The sequence below is a fragment of the Amphiprion ocellaris genome, chromosome 15 (genome assembly GCF_022539595.1).
Source record: "Amphiprion ocellaris isolate individual 3 ecotype Okinawa chromosome 15, ASM2253959v1, whole genome shotgun sequence".
In the NCBI taxonomy this organism is placed as follows: domain Eukaryota; kingdom Metazoa; phylum Chordata; class Actinopteri; family Pomacentridae; genus Amphiprion; species Amphiprion ocellaris.
The window spans coordinates 945500-962936 of NC_072780.1; positions in this window are offsets into that span (position 1 = coordinate 945500).

Here is a 17437-nt window from a genome sequence, read left to right on the forward strand (position 1 = left end):
CTACCTGCCCTTCTTTCCTCTCTGCTGTCAGATTTGTAATGATTAATAAAGACAAAGGCCAAAACAACGCTCAGAAAAAGGTAGAAGTACACACCTATCAGCTCAATGCAGCAGGACTTGGTGCTGGAGGTTTTGTGGCAGATCAGAAAGTCTGCAAGTAATCAGAAAAGACAGTTTAGAAAGTGGCCAAGATGCTGAAGGAACAGGTGGACCTGTTTAAGATGATTGCCAAGAAGAAGAAGAGAAGACTTACAAAGATGAGACATAAAAGCAGCAGCACAGTTAGTCATCAGAGCAGCACTAAACACTGGACACAACTGCACTCAGGGAGGTTAAAGGTTGGAAAACTGGTCATAAAAGTGCAAGATTTAGTTGAAGATAGATGGAAAAGCAGAAAAGGCATCAGTGTAGGACTGGGGGTCGTGTTCTACGAAGGTAGTTCCTCATATCCTGGGTATCTTTTGTTATCTGGCCTCAGCGGTCTCATGAAACTGGTTATCAACTCAAAAAGCCAACAAGATTTCTGAACGTGCACGAGTGTGTTTACATGAAAGAGGTCAGCGCCAGATGTCCAATCACAAACATGGACCAGTCTACACATTCATGAAGGTTTTATTGCTGAGGATGCCTTCACACACAAGAAAAACTAACGTGTCCTTTTAGTGCATAGCTGTAAACTGTGATGTATAGATTATAGAAAGTCAGTAGACGGGAAATGTTACAAGACAAACAGCAAATGGAATCAAGGAATTAAGAGTCACATAAGGTAACAGGAACATTTCCAGTGTGTTTGCATTTCTTTTAACCATTCACAATCATAAGTCCATGATGCAGCAGTGTTGTCCCTGCAAAACAGGAACAGGTTTTGGTGGAACAAGCCTGTGTTATTGCATGATCCAAATCTTCATCAAAACGTAAACATTCTGGGAGGGTTGCAGCTTAGGGGACTATAACATGCAGACAGCAAAAGAGGAAATGTAAGCCTTACTCCTGCAGTCAGTGTTGCCAGACCTCACGATAGAAGCAACCAGCTCTATGGAAACAAGCCCAAAAAAGCCCAACAGCTGAACTGCCATATTTTATAAATGAGAGGCCTCTCCATAACAGTATAAATAAGAACAGTATAATAATAATTTAAATTTTAAAACTCTGATTAAAATAAAAGGTAAATGCATTATGCATAAGCAACAGTAAAAAAAACTTTGAATAGCTCATTTCTGACAGGCTATGTAAGTGGCTATAATTAGCTCATTTGTTTGTTTTGTGTCTTTTGAATCTTAGAAAAAGGTGAATGGTAGTGAAGTGGAATGATGGTCCTGCCTTCAGCTGCCCCTCGTGGCTTATGGTCACTTGTCCTTGCCAGCATTTTCCTTGAATCTTTGTGATAGTGGTTGTGTTTGGAGTTGTGTTGCTATGTTTTGTGTTTGTTGTTTTACTCACCTGCAAAGCAAATTTCCCTCAGGGGACAATAAAGATAACTGAATTGAATTTGTAGTGGTGAAACCAATGTCTGTTAGCCTCATGGACTTTTTTAGTTATTTTTTGGCCGTGTTCAGCTTTATTGACAGCGAGAGAGAGAGAGAGAGAGAGAGAGAGGAAAGTAGGGAGAGAACCTGCAGCAAAGGGCTGGACTCGAACCCATGGCTGCTACTTTTGGGTCACCTGTTTAACCTGTTGAGCTACTGGAGTGCAGCGTTTTTTTGTGCTTTTCGTTGCCAACATGCTGTTTTAAATCTGCATGGTTAGCACGTATCTCACATTTACAAATCGACAGAAAGCCTTTGAGTTATCTTCCACCAGAAGTCGGATCCAGTCTTTCAATGCGCTCTCTTTCTTCCACTCTTTACTGTATTTTTTGTCATATGTCCCCCACTTTTCCCGCTCTTTGTCACCGTCTTTCTCGGCGTTGTTGTGCATGTTTGTGAGTGTGGGTGGGGCAGTAGCCAAAAAACAGGAGAGCGGATGGGTCCTGTAAAAGGACAAACTAATGTGTTTTGCTTTATTGTGGAGAACCGGGAGAGAATCAGGAGGCATTGATACAGGTGACTGATGAGATTTGCAAGTGACTTTTCAGAAAAACAAGCCCCAAGTCACTCATAATAAGCAGACTTGCCAACTGTGCCTGCAGTCTACATCTGATGCAGGAAAAAAAAAGCAGGTTCAAAAAAGGTGCAAATCACTGTGACCTATAACACGACCTGAAACACATCTTTCAGTGACTCCCCAGCACACCAAATCTCTTCACTGAACATTTGGTGGAATAAAGCAGCCAGAGAGCAGCTGGAGGCTCTGACTGAAGGACACAGTGTTAATATGTTCATGTCAGATCATGTTGTCTGGCCACTGACTGCAGTCTGTTGCTGTTCACATGTAGGTGGACAGCAATAGTGGTAGTAAGAACAAAAGTGTGAAAGTTAAGTGAGTCCAGGAAAAAAACAGTAAGTGAGCAGAAAGTGAAGCAGGTCCTGTGTCTGCGCTGGATTCTGGTCTATTTTCTGAACCGTGTGGGTGTCGAAAAAGCTTTTTTGTTTCCTCTCCTTCGATGGATTTCTCCTTGTGTGATTTTGAACACTGGTAGCTCTGCAAGAAAGCTCTTTATATCTGTTGGAGACTCTCTTAAATACTGCAGAGCTTTTTAACTCAGCAGTAAAAGTTAGAAGCAGCACGCGACGCATCAAACTGATCCAGTTATGTGAGAAATGTCGAAAAAATGTAGAAAAAAAAACATAGAAAGATATTTCAAATCAAAAAACCCTACAATGTGGCAATCAGTCAAGTAAGAACAAAAAATAGTTCACAATCCCAATTAGGAAAATAGGTTTCAGATTTTTTAATATTTTTGGAATCTTGGCACAAAGATATAGATAACATAGAGCTTCTGAAATGATAGAACTAGTTGAATTATCAACATATTTTCTTATTTCTTTTGCTCTACCAACAGCTGCTTCCCATTATTTTCATTACTGATTAATCTATTTCCTCGATTAACTGTTAGCCAGGAAAAATGCTGGCATTTTTGCTTAATGCTCGTGTCGTCCTGCGGGTCAAAAGTGACCCGGTTTAAAGTTTGAAAATGTGAAAAATATATATATTTTCACAGTGAAACTTCTGATGTCCACATTTTCAACATTTTTGGGAAATCTTTGAACATTTTTTGGTTGAAAAAAAGAAATGTTAAGAATGTTTCTTAAAAACATTCACATAAAAATCAACCAAAATCCAGCAAAATTTGCTGGATTTTGGTTGATTTTTATGTGAATGTTGTTAAAGAAAATATTAGAAGTTTTACTGATATATATGGAATCACTTTAGATATTTTTAGGATTTTTTTGCAAGATTTTTACTCATTTTTTGAAAATATTTACAAGAATTTTCTTGTAAAATTTGGGGGATTTCTTTTAAATAAAAATTTTAAGGGAAACTTTTAAGGAATTATTGGAATTTTCTTCCTGAAGGTTTTGCAAATTTTCAGAAATTTGGGGAATTTTTTGCTGAGTTTTTGGATTTTTTTCAGACAAGGAAACTATATTTTTTGGTGCCCATGAATGAGGACAACAGGGGGTTAATAAATGACTCATATGATAATGAATATAGTTAACAGATTCTTTCATCTTTGTCCTTTTAGAATGAAGCTAAACTCCTGCTTGAATGTTTTTTTGCAAATAATCTTTTAATCTGATTTCAATCTGCCCTGTTTTGTTTGCAAACAGGCCTTCAGGCAAAAACTACATTCTGATTCTATTTTGGAAATAATTTGACCCAGTTTCTTTGTATGTGTGTTTAAGATGGAACTCACTACCTGCACTGGAAGTCATTTTACAGAACAATGAGATCAATATCACTTTCTCAATAGTATGTGCAATGTCAGTCGCTATATCATGTACAATTTTTCATTTGCATGAGAAATATTACTTCACTGCTTCAGTAACATTGCCAGCATCACGTCTTATTTTTAGTTTGTGTTATTTTAGTTTATTTAAATTCATTTTATTTTGTAATGCATCATACTTCTAATTGCTTATATTCTGCTGTGATTTTTTTCTTAGCAATATCTCACAATTTACCTCAGTGAATACACATCTTTCAGATTTTTTCTGTATTTTTGAAAAACAACATCAATCAAATTAGAAACACAGAAATTGAATTTACGTGTTTCATAAAAACTAAGATTTAAACCCTTTAACTTTGAACAGCCATTAAATTTCCATTACATTTTGAAATATTGTTTAAATACATTTGTAAAATTTCAATTTCACAAATATTTTCTTTTCATTTAATAGAAGAAACTGGTAAATTCAAGTTGCATACTGTGAATATATATTTCTAAAATTAGATAAAATTATGGACAGAATAAGTCGTGATAAGTCTGTAATTTCTACAATTTGTAAAAATACAATTTCTTTCTTTCTTTTATTGTTATATGTAATGTTATTGCTTTTACAAATGGAAATAATGTTCATTAAATTCACATTTGATGATGGAAAATAGCAGTTTTTAGTTTTTATGAGATGGCTATTATCTGATAGATTGTTTTTTCTTGCTCTTCTTCTGACTAGTATTTACAGCTCTGGTCTCCCGAAGAGACCTGCTGTGAAAATGTTAAAGAAATTAACACGTTCATCTCACTTGCACTAATAAATGTCAGCAGTTCTGCTTGACTTCAGGAGGTTCTCCATCAGTCATGTTCAGGTTCTACAGTGGCCACCGGTAAATTTTAAGGATTCCATGAAGGTCTGGACTTTTCCTCAGCCTAAGCATGTTTCATAAGCCTGTTTCAGGTTGACCTCATAAACCTGCGGAGGCTAAATCCAGGTCTTTTTCCCTGCTCTGACCCCTGATTATTCTGCTTCTGAGACAGCAGCCATCCGCTTAAATGTTATTATTGCCACCTTCTGATCAGATCATCATGGTTAAAGCTTGCTATGGTTTGTTCTATAGATAGAAACTTGTCCTAAAAATATGGAAAAGTGGAGCTAAAAACAACCAAGTCTCAGGCTCTAATTGGTTTTGTCAATCACTCATGTACAAGAAATAGAGAGTGGAGCTATTTTCTGACAAATTGGAGCAGGGGAAATGATTTGTTGCTGCAATTTCTTACCAAAAGTTTGGCTTCATATTGTCTCTAAAGCTGCTTAAGAGGTACACACCTTGCAAATATTCAAAACTACAACATTTTTCTACAGGTACTTTGAGATTTTATAGAGAAATAACTTAATTTACAGGCATAATTGTGATTTTTTTGGTTTAGAATTGTTGCTTTACTGATGAATAATATTGATTTTAAATCTTATTTTGTAGGTTTTTATTTTGGAAGAACAATTCTTCAATGTTTTAAACTTCCTCTTCAGGGTTTTAAAGTGAAAACACTACACTACAAATGATTGAATTCACTCATCGTCACAGTTTTACTCATTTGTTACAAAGTTTAAAAGCTATGATGTGAGGAGGATAATACAATATATTCAATACTACATGCATCTTACTGTGAAATAAAGTTTTCTGCAGCCCCACAGTTTCCCTCATAAAGTTATTAAAGGTACAGACCTGTGGTGATAATTTAATTTCCTAAAAAGCTGTAAAAAGTCAATAGATCACGTGTCTCAGATGTTGTAAAGCCGAGATTTGTTTAGAAAGTGTCGGTAATCTTCTAAGTTTCTTAGAGCCAAAAGGTTATTAACCCGAACCACAACAAACCCACCCTGAATCGTTTCCTTAACAGGCTTTAAACACCGCAAACCGTTTAAGTCGGTCACGGTGCAGAAAGCCTCTTTGTGTTGTTTCTTTTTATAAACTTCTCAAAGGATTTCAATGAGAGCCGAGGGCCGTGATCTGCTGCTGCTGCACGGATCACTTTTTTAGTGTTTCCAAACTGTCTGTAAACTCACATGAGAGACGACAAACAAGCGTAGCTGCTGGAAATACTTCACTAACTTCAAACCCTCCTCAAGTTCTGCTTCAAAAAAAAAAAAAAAAAAAAAAAAAAACCTAACAAAAAAAAAACCCAAGAAAAACTGATGAGATAAACTGAAGACAAAACTATATGGTTCTGCAAAGAGGAGCTGAAACAATCTGTATATTAATGAGGAAAAAAAGGTATTGTTGTTTTCAACCTCTTCTGCTATGGAAGAATAATAATAAAAAATACGTTTATTTATTTTACTCTTTTAAAAAACAAGGGTTTCAAAAGTGTTTTGACAGACAAAAAGCAAAAGCGGGGTACCCTGAAGCCAAAATGACAACAGAAAGGCAGACAGTGAAGTGGAATGATGATAAAAATACACCAAAAACACAATATGTCAATATTAATACATAGAAATAAAACAATAAAACCAATCTAAAAAACTTAAAAGGCAATTTAATAGACAGCGTCACATAAAAGCAAGTCTATGAAAATGTTTTTTAAGATGTGATTTAAAGGAAGTCACATTCTGAAAAACGTTATCTACTAAGCTGAGGGGCCATGATTGTGAAAACGTCTTCCGACCCAGAAGAGCTGCAAAAATTATCAGTAAAATCCAAAAATCTATTTTAAAGTGTAAAGGGAGTTGATGTAGAGAAACAAGAATTGTGTTTATGTGATGTTGTCTGCTGAAACCAGTAAAAACTGCTGCGTTCCAAATGAGTGACGTTTGGTTGATGCTAGAAAGGAGGGAGCTGCAGTCTGAACAGCACCTTTTATAGTCTGTGATGTAATATTTCCTATTAAAGCTGCAATATTAACTAATATTTAACCATCATATTTATTACTGTGCCCTGAAAGGTGTAAATGCTGTTTATTGATGGTTAATACAATTAGTATTTCTGTAGAAAACTACTAGAAGTGTTTTGTTTATAGTATAGTACAGTAAGTTTTCTTTGAGTGTATATCTATCTATATCTATACCTACCTACCTACCTACCTATTTATCTGAGGCGTGAAAACATTTGTATAATCTGGATATTATTCCAGAGCAATGGAGCATTTTAAATGTCAAAATCACAGTCTATCAGGTTCATTTAACTGTAAGAAGCTAAACTGTGATCCAGTGAAGAAGAATATACTACTTTTAAACAGTAGCCACCAAATTAGACAAACAGATGTATATTTTTTTTACTAACACTCATTAATTGGTTGCAGTTTGGACACCTGCAAACTCAGATCCTCGACCACATTTCACGTCTACTTAGGATGAACACAGCTCAGTGTCAGCCTGGCTGAGGTTACTTTGATATTCCTAAAGAAAGACTAAAGAAACACTCTTCAGTTCACTTAAATGACAAAAATAGTGCAGCTGGTGGAATTTGGCTTGTAGCAACACCAATATAGCAAGATAACCTATTAAATACTGTCCACATATTGTTAGAGTCACATCACAATGATGTAGAATTAATGTGCATGTTCAAGGTTCATACTGCAGGTGGGAAAAACCTGCTTCCAAATCACATGTACACATTAGATTGGTTTCAGCATCTTTAATCCTTCCACCAAACACCATCAGACACATATCCACCAGCTTCTGCTCATAGTTTAACTTTTCTGTAATTACTGCCACTGACACTGAGAATAATGAATTATCAGAGCTGGACTTGAAATAATTACACTAGTTTTCTAACAGACAGCAGGTAGTTGAGTGCCGGCTATTTTTACATGCTGGCTGTATTTTCACTTTCTTTCGAGTGCTGTTGAATGATAGATGTCAGGAAATTATTTTATTCCCAAATGTATTCATGGCAGAATGAAACAAAGCTCTTCATGTGGTAAAAGCGTTTCAGTCAGTGTAGGACTGACAGACACACAATAGTTTTCAGAATGAGATAAGCACATATTAAAACACAACCACACAGGAGTGAAACTATGAATAAATTTGAATATTTCGCTTCAAACTGTGGATTAGAAAACTTTAGGGTCTGATAAAACATTTGAGTGACGCCTCAGGAGCTCCAGCCGTAACTGTACAAATAGCCTTATGTAACCTGGAGGAGTTGAGCTGTTAGATAAGTGAGGCAGACGACGTGGGACTCAACTGGAAGGTTTTTGAATAAATGTTCAGCTGTTTGATGGGCAACTTGTGAAAACTGTATTGAAATTTGGTGTTTGTATCTTGTTGCTGATGTTAACAGAGTTTGTGAGGTTTTAAGAAACAAAATCCATAATTATGATCAACTATAGGATTAGATGATATTTGCACAGCTTCCTTTTGCTTCACCACACACTAATGAACACAAATGAGCCAGATTTTTTGCTTTTCCTCAGTGGTTATTTATTATATCTAATTTTACTGATAGATTTTATAAAAGCTTTATCATGTTTTCTGCTTTCAGACTTTTGGTTTTGCCTATTTTATACCACATACATGCCAAGCAGAAGGCCGGGGCATAGAAAGAATAAAAACCTTTCAATTTTTATTTAATTTCCAGTGAAGTCTGCAGGGTGTTTTATTTTGAAAAATTACTAGATCGTCAGTCTAACCCCTGACATAAAATAATCAATAACAAACGTCTCTGGAGAGATTTGAAAGGAGGAAGAGATTCGATGCTGAGACAAGATAAAAAAATAAATACATATTTAGCAATAAAATGTAATTTTATTGGTTTAGGACACTATTTCATGCTGTGTCAAGAATGCATATCCTTTATTTTTCTTTTTACACAGTTTTATTTTCAGTTTTTCTCTTCAAATTGGACTATGTGTTCTCCAAAAAATTATGTTCCTGTACAACTAAACTGTGTTTTTAAATTACATTTTGAAAGAAATAGATGTTCTAACAAATTCTACCATTTTAATCATTACATCTTTGCCATTTGTTGTGTTTCTTACAGTCATCCCCTTTCAGCTAACCAAACCTGCTTAGAACATTTTCACTTCACTTTCAACATGGTCCAAGTCTAAACTCCATGCATTAACAGTTAGACATGGACAAGCGACATATCATTAGTTGTGTGAAGAGATTTTAAGACTTTGTCCACATTTAAACACCTTCCTCATTCACTTTGTTCTACAAATTCACATCTATTACCAATGTAACGATGAAGACACGTTAATCTGAGTTTGCAGCATCAGGATCCATGGAAGCAAGAGAGTTTTATGTGCATTTATGCATGAAACAACTACAGTCCACTGTTGTTGTCAGGGAGAGTTCAGGTAAGCACCCAGACACCAGACAAGCAGGTGGAAGTAACAGTTAACAAAGTCAGAGAAGCAAACGGACGATGCCAAAAGTCCAGTAAAATTCTAAACTAAGAGTCCAAAGAATAACCAAAGTAACTAAACTGTAGAAAAGCAAAAAATCCAAAAGCAAAAACACAACACTGATGAATGTGAGGAGGACAAGCAGGAAGTCAAGCTGGAACACAATGCAGCAGGCGATCAAGTGGAAAACAGGAAGGTAATCCTGGAGACGGAACCGAGTTTCAAACAGAAAGACCAAACAGCAGAAACAACAGTAAGGACTGGCCGAGAATAAAGGAAGATTTTAAACTATATAAAACAGGGAACTAACGGTGAGACAAAGAGACAAATGTGAAACTATCAGGCAATCAGAAAGGTAGGAAGTAAAATCGAAACAGACACACAAGGAGAAGGATTTTATAAAATAAAGCAGCAAATAGGCAAACAAAATTCAAGACCAAGACAGTTCTGTCCCTTGATGTATTGTCCAGTTTTGCATCTATGACAAATATTCTTTTAGCCCAGTGGTTCACAGTAACAGTGACCTTCTTTCTGTCACTTTAACAGATGGATGAAATTATGTATTTTACACTGTGAAAACTAGTATTTACGCTCAACAAAAATAACTGTTTGCATCAGTCCTTTTGAGTTAGGATAACTTCAAATGAAATTGTTTAACCAAGAAGGTATGTTGAGCAAAGGAAATTAGTTTTTCCTCTACAATCAAAAGTATTTTAAATTACGACTGGTAGCATAACACTTTTAAAAAAAAGTTTCAAGGACGAAAAATGGAGAAAAATTAAGCCGGGCCTATTCAATTGGTGGCCCGCGGGCCCCTCACAACTGGCCCACCCCCCAATGACCCCTTTCCAACCATCTAAAGCAGCCCTATTCAACTAGCGGCTCGCGGGCCACATGCGGCCCGAAAGCAACCCTCGAGACGACAAGTTCTTACAAAAATTCCAACATTATTGCGAACATTGAATGCAACAGTTGCCGTAACCTAGCAACTAACCCACAATGCACTGTGTTGAGGAGACGCATTTGAAAAGTTAACATTAGCAGTTCTATACAGGTGAAAATAGCAGCATGTCTTTTTCTATCCTGAAACGACAAATCGGCGAGGAAAACCGTCGGTTTAATCCTGGGTGGACTGACAAGTATTTATTTATTTACCCCCAAGTCCGAACGCCAAACCAATGCGTTTACTCTGCAACGAGTGCTTTGCAGCGCTGAAAGATTATCATGTCCGAAGACACCACGTTGGAAAAACATGCCGCGTTTCGGACAAACTTTCCCGAGGGATGTCGTGAGAGAGCGGCTATAATTCAGAGTTTGACTGCATCTTACAACCGGAGCTGTACTACTATGAAGCGGACCTGCACAGCTCAGGAAAGGGCCACGAAAAAGAGGCCGTTCACAGACTCAGAAACTGTGAAGGACTGCATGTTGGCTGTCGTGGATGAAGTTTTACCGGACGATAAAGTTAAGACGAGCGTGACATCTGCTATCAAACAGGTCTGACACGTCAACACATTCTCGCCACAGATGTCTTCGAGACATGGTAAGTGCAACAAAGCAGCGTGCTGTAGCAGACACTAAAGGTAGTTTTATGTATTTATGTGACTATTTTATGTTCACTTATAAGTTTAATATTAAGAAAGACATTTTGTTTTGACAGTTATTTCACTTAGTTGCACTTTATTATGCACTTTGATGTCAGCTTTACTTCGTTTCAAAGGGATAGTAACTATCACTGTGCCTACTGTTTATTTTTTTTGATTATATGCACTGAAGATGCGACTGTCTCAGATGAGACCAAATATGGACAGGGACAAACTCTGTTTTTTGTTATTTCAAAAGAAGAAAAATGTCTCAAGTTTTGAAAAGTTACTGTTAACCAAATTACTTTTTAATGCACTTTCAGATGTAACCAAAACAAAAGATGGTGTTTCTAATCGGCACGTAGTTTTTATGTTCATATACACCTTAACCTGTGCTTATATTTACCTATCAAAATGTGTTGAAGTTGTGTGTTTGAAATGTAAAATTTAAAGAAGCAGTATTTCAGCACAGGTTTAGTTTAAGTACTGCTCTTCTATTGTGTTTATGTCCTTTTGGATGTGGCAATACGTTAATAAACATCCAGTGTGTTTGTTATCTGTTTGTGTTTATTTTAAATGCTTAACTTTGCTCACTGTCTACTAAAAACGTCCAGCCCACCTCATGTTTTTAGTCTGAAAATCCGGCCCCAGTGAATTTTTAATTGAATAGCTCTGAATTAAGCTATCAGGCCAATTTAAGTAATTTATCTCATGTTAAATTTTGTCTTAAAGTTTTGCACATTAAGTTGGTGTAATTATCAGTGTTATTGTGTCAACACCACTCACCAAAATAACGTTTGCAGCTCTAAAGGTTTATCCAGATCAGTAAATTAGAACATGTATATTGTAATCATGTATTAAATTAAGTGGTGGTGACAGGTCATCTGAATTAAGTGCATGACTTCTCAGTTCTATCAAAATAAAAGTTGATATTTTCATGTCAGTTATTGACCACCAAAGAGTCAGAGCCTGTCTGAAGTCTGACTGGTCTCCACAATAAACAGACTGGTGATAATTTTCTTCAAAGAAAGAATAAGTTGATACCTTTAAAAGTCTCCACTCTGTGCGCGTTTAGCAAGCTTTTAGTGGAGATAAAAGCTGAGCGGTATGACAAATTAAATAGCAAAGCAAAGTGATCCCTTTGCGTGTTTAGTTCTGCTATGATCACCGGAACACACCATGAAGAAACTGCAATAGAATTTACAAATGAGGATTTGGACCTGCGGGTCATCGCTGACGCAGATGGATGATTAGGTCTAATTGTCATTGATACAGTAACAAGTGAAGATGGAGAAGAGACAGTGAACAGATGAATAACACAGTCACAGAGAGCATGAAGAACAAAGAGAACAGACTGTGTGCTGGAAATGTTGTGTTTGTGTGCATCTGCCTCCTTCTATACATCATGAGTCATAATTGAGGGGGATCAGGGAGAAAGGCGAGCTTGATTAGACACATCAGCTGGCTGCCATCATCTGTTTTTTTCTTCTTCCTGAAAACAAGTTTGCTTCCCAAACTGTTATATCTTTCTTCCTGCTCTTCTTTTGATGGTAGTCTTCTCATCACTACACCAGCATCTGCCTGAACTCATAGAGGCACAAGCTACTTCCAGTTTCAGTGATTCAGTCACCGGACATAGCGCTGCTCTAACATGAAGAGCTTCTTTCTTTGGAAATGAACGGATAAAATATATGTATCCTATTTACATCAAGCTAGCTGAACTTTAGTTATACATATGCAAGTAATGAAATAGTGTTGCATTGTTGATAAATCTGTCGATCATTTTCCAGATTAATCAATTAGTTGTTTGATCTATAAAATGTCAGAAAATCATTGTGTTCCAAAGCCAAAGATAACATCTTCAAATGTCCTGCATTGTCCATAACCCAAAGATATTGAGTTTGCTATTATAGAGGAAAAAAGAAACCAGAAAATATTAACATTTAAGAAGCTGGAATCATACAATTTTGGCCCTTTTTGCTTAGAAAGATGAAATGATCAACCACAACAGGAAGCAATGATTCCACTCAACACTCCAAAACAAACTTGGATCAAGATGAAAGCATTTAAATATTAGAGCAATATTGTCATTATAAACTACCATAGTATAAGGTATAAACATAGAGAATATTAATACAAAACAGCACCGCTCAGAGTAACAAATGACATTTTAATGAGCTGGACTGCAGTGTGGCTTTTGAGACGATGGGATGACAAAGTTCTCGTAAACAGACAAAATACTGTTAACGATTTTGGTTCTTCCAACAGTCCTCATGTCATGTGGCATCCCACAAGGCTCAGATCTTGGCCCCATTTTGTTCAGTTTGTATCTGTTGCCCTTCAGCCATACTTTTGTCTTAAATGTTAGCTGTGTCAGAAATTATTCAGAAAAGGAGCCTTCAACTACTAGGAAGCTCATTACGTCTTTTAGAAAGAGTCAAAAATCATCTAAAGAGAGTGTAAAAACTTTTTGGGGGGAAACTGGGGAAGTGTATAACTTCTGATGTGATTATTCCAAATGTTAGTTGGCACAACTCAAGGCCAAATTAAATCACTGAAAAACATCTTGATGGTGATTTAAAGCCAAGTGCACTGGAATTCCCTTATAAACCAACAAAAATCATGTTGACATTCAGTATTAATACCAAGGCCAATATATAACTGAGGGACTTTTGAAATCCATGGGATATGTCTTGCATACATTTTTATTAAAAGTAAAAAAAAAAAAAAAAAAACGAATGTTTTTTATGTTCATTATGATCATGTCTTCACAAATTCAATAATTATTATGGAAACAATCATTTATTAATCAAAAATGACTGGATAACAATAAATGTCAACTAAGTAACCGTCCCAATTTAATAACAACCACCTTCTATTTAGCTAAACAATAATAAAATGAGCTGATTCAGAAATTATTTTGATTGTGTTCTTTGTATTAAGCTGAGATAATCATGACAGATACTTCTTTTCTGGCAATATATCAAATTTTATATGGAAAATAACAAATTGTATCTGTGTCTGAGAAATCACTTTCCACTAAGTTACCCATTACAAAAACACCAGATCACATGACCTGCTCCACATGATGTCATTTCCTCCTGAAGAAAAGGCTGGTCAGACTCCAAGGCTTTCTGACTTATTTAATATAAAGTAGTGTGTGAGTCAAGTGTGGCTTTATCGCATGTCAACAAGTTTACTACAATACCTTTATAACTTCCAATTTTACTCAATATTTAGAAGAACCTTTCTCTAAAAATGCCATGTGGTGTTTGGTTATAGGCGGGCATGCTGATTTTAGGCCTGAAAACGGCAAAAATGTCAACGATGATACTTGTCAATTACGTTACAAAAAGTCCCACAATTATGCATTGACCCTGCTATAATTATGTCCACCTTTAAACTGCAGCTATGGTAGAAAGCTATGAGCACATACCTGCCTCTAGAGACGGGAGAAGTTTCTGCTTGATCTTTATGACAACAGGCAGCAGGTGTTGCTGTGGTAGAATTCCTCAGTCTGCAAACATGAACTTGGATGAGCGCATCATCCCCAGCAGGCCATACATCCAATCCTCTCACCCATTTGTGTTGGTGTAATCTCATCAGACCTCACTGCAACACATAAGTTCAAGGTTCAGGGTCCTAACTCGTTGCATGCCAGAAGGATCAGAGCGGCTTAGTTTCACACCTTGAATGCCTTTACCAGGTAGTGCCACCTCATGGTCACTACACTCACTACTGCTGCACCGGGGACATACATGGATGGACTTAGAATTACGTTTTCCCTTTAAGATTACATTTACTTCATTAAAAACTAATACAATGGCTGCAAAGTGGGAGCAAACCTGAAGGTCACAGGTACATATGCTGCGATTGGCTGGGTGAACTGGGAGTAGAAAGTGAATGTATAATCAAATTGTCCTTGAGCAAAGCACCCATGCAGCTTTCAGAAGGCTGTGAAGTCACCTCCTTCTGTTTAAAAAAAGGGTGAAATAAAAAAGTGAGGAAGGTCAAGAAGTACTGGATTTTCAGGTGACTTTTAAACACAAAAGGAAGTCTAGTAGTAGTAAATTCACTTATTTTCTTTCCGTACATTTCTGGTGGACTGTTTATGCTGTGTGAATGACTCTATGCAAGGATTTTTCCTTGAATAAATCATCGGGTGAAATGTATTTTTTATATTTACAGGCAGCGAATGAAGACATCCATACCACGGTCATAAGAGTTTCGGACGAATATTAGCCGGAACGAAAACGAAAATTTGAAATGATGTATTTTCATAATTTTAACCTCCTTAGCTCTATTCGTACAGGATTCATATTACCTGGGGGTCTCTGGTAATTTGTGCATTACCCCCTCATCTGTGTTTCTTGGAGTGCATTTGCACGGAATAAGCAAAGTCTGTATTTTACTGGAATTTACTGACATTACAGCCCGAATATGATGTCAAATCTGTGCACGTCCAAACATCAGCTGTTCAGGCTAGGTTTATGGAAAGCTTGTGGTTCGGGTTAAAATGATCACTTTTAACGTGGTATGTAGTCGTCATGGCAACAGTCAATATGTCATCCATCTCTATATCCTCCCAGATTTCCCTCTTCTTGTTGATCTGATTTTGCCGTTTCTGTGAATGCTCCATAGGCCTGTTGTGTATCGGCCTACTGCTGCATTTGCTCCTAAATTGCTGTCAATGATTTCCACCACACCCTCCAGAATTCAACCATGAAAGAGGTAGAAAAAAACAACTAAAATACCCCCCAATCACTGACATGCAGATTCACACGGGACTAGTATTACCACAGGACGTCATGTTTGGTGAAATATGGGAGGGAATTTATGGTGGAATTTTTACTTTACAAATTTCAGACATGGAGCATTCACATGGGATTAAGATCACAGACATCCTCCACAATTATTACAAAATTACCATTGGTCCCGAGGAAATACTGATCCTGTGTCGATAGTACATTTAACATCAAATCTATGCCCCTTCTTGTAAGCAAGACTTACTATTCAACCATTAAAATAAGCGTTAACTAGTGATGAAGCAGTATTTTAGTAGAAATGATGGCTAAAAAATTTGCATGGATCCGTTCATAACTGAGCTGCTCTGCATGAGTCTCCATCGTCCACCTCAGCATGCTTTGCATTTTAATTTGGCTCCTGCTGTCTGAGCTGCTGTCTCGTCTCCCTGTCTGTCCACCGTCCTCTGGTTCCTCCCTGTCCTCCCACTTCTTCTTGTCTTTTACTTTGCCGTCTTTTTCTCTCCCTAACATGAAGCCCTCCATCTTTGTCAGTCTCTTTCTGTCTGACCTTCTTGCTTTTGCCATTTATCACCATGCCAGGCACATCTGACTGCAGTATTCTTTCTCTCTCTCTCTGGCTTTCTCAGGCAGCAGGAGGACCAGGCACTTACTGACCCTCTGATTAGATGGATGGAAAATGGATTAAACAAACATTTTTAACAATGTGCAAAGCCAGTGAGTTACAGTATATATTTGAGGGACTGCTAGGTGTTATATAGAGGCCTTCTCAAAGTTTTTTTTACATAATGTCTTCTACACTGTGTCCATGATTCCAACTCAAGGGTCCTCAGAGCAAAATAGAAATTATCTGGTCGCTGGATTTGACTATCATGAGCAGTAATGCTTTAGTTAAGCTCTTACATTTTCAGCACAATATTCCTAATGCTCACATCAGGATTATCACACCCATGGCAAACAAAGCCCTTTGGTCACATGGCACTAATGGGATATTTCACTTGTACAAAAATTAAAACACTGTGCTTAGTTCTCTGCCAGTTACACAAATCTGACAGCCCGACAGCATTGTGGTTAGTTAGTGGCGCCGAATGGCACAGTAAAAGTGCTTTGGGATCCGTCCTTCTTCTGCTTATCCAGTGTTGGGTCGTGGTGGCAGCAGGCTAATCAGGGCGTTCCAGACGTCCCTCTCTATGGCAGTCTTTTCCATTTTGTCTTGGAGGATCTCGAGCTGTTTCCAGGCCAAATGAGATATATAATCTCTGCAGTGAGTTCTGGATCTACCCCAGAACTTTGTCCCAAAGAAAGGTGCCCTGAAGATACCCTAATCAGATCCAAAAACTGCCTCAGTTGGTTCCTTTTGACACAAAGGAGCAACAACTCTAATTTGAGCTCCCTCCAGATGTCCAACCTCTTCATCCTCTCTAAGGCTGAGCTCAGGCACCCTACAGAGGAAACTCATTCTTTCTGTCTAAACCTAGAACTCATAGATGAGGGTTGGACTGATGACAGACTAGTAGATCAAGAGTTTTGTCTTCTGGCTCAGCTCCTTCTTAATTACGAAGTCCTGGTGCAACACTCGTATTACTGCTGAGGCTGCCCACCTGTACCAACAGGTGAAGGGACTTGGGTGCCCTGAAAGTAGTTAGCACTGTCACCTCACAGAAGGCACTGGGTGTTAATCCAGTCTTGGGATCTTTCTGTGTGGAGTTTGCATGTTCTCCCTGTACTTATGGGGGTTCTCAGTGGGTACTCCAGCTTCCTCCCACAGTCCAAAGGCATGCTGAGGTTAATTTTAAATTGTCTGTAGGCATGAATGTGAGTGTGTTTGGTTGTCTGTGTCTATGTGTTGGCCCTGCGATAGTGTACCCATAGGATGGAAGATAATATATGACAATGACAGCTAGCTGGATGTAGTTTGCTAT